Raw genomic sequence first — 750 nt, 5'->3', positions numbered from 1 at the left:
CCCCCCCAAAAAAAAACAAAAACAAAGACAGAGGCTAAGGGAGGGAGAAAAAGAAAGGGAGAAAATGCAATTCAGAGCATGGAAAGGAACTTTGTGTGAATAGTTTATTGTGTATTATTATATATATATATATATATATATACACACACATATATATACATATATTTGTGCTCTGGGTTATAGTATAATAATTTTTCTGAATTGCTTGAGTCCAAAATGGAAAGCTTTTGAATAACAGGAGATTGTATTTGTTTTGGTTAGCAATAGAGAAGTGCAGAAGCTTTTGAGCTAGGAATAACATGATAAGATTTACGTTGTTGCAAACTATTTAGGTAAAAATTATATAGAATGGATTGAAATGAGGAATTAATGAGAATCTATGTCCATAATCAATTTCTAACAATCAGACTAATTATACATAATTTTGAAATTATGTCTTTATAATTATCGCAGCTGACATTTTTCTTCATTAGGACAGAAGACAGTAAGGTTTGAGGAAGAATTTCCATTATTAGGAACACCAATTATTACCCGGCTTCTGTGAGCCCATAGATTGCAGTCAAGTGGTACACCTCACTGTATGCATTCTAGAGGGGGAAAAAATAAGAGGACATACCTAGAGATATATCTCGGGCAATCCAAAGAGTAGGTCTTGATCCAGAGTAAATTTTGCTTTTTGTTTTTTTTGTTTTTGTTTTTGTTTTTTGGTACAGGGGATCGAACTCAGGACTTTTTTTTTTTTTTTTTTTT

This window comes from Fukomys damarensis, unplaced genomic scaffold (genome assembly GCF_012274545.1).
Source record: "Fukomys damarensis isolate Sample0158 unplaced genomic scaffold, DMR_v1.0_HiC HiC_scaffold_31, whole genome shotgun sequence".
Classification (NCBI taxonomy): Eukaryota; Metazoa; Chordata; class Mammalia; order Rodentia; family Bathyergidae; genus Fukomys; species Fukomys damarensis.
The sequence above is the reverse complement of the archived record's forward strand: the minus strand, read 5'-3'. Positions refer to the sequence as shown.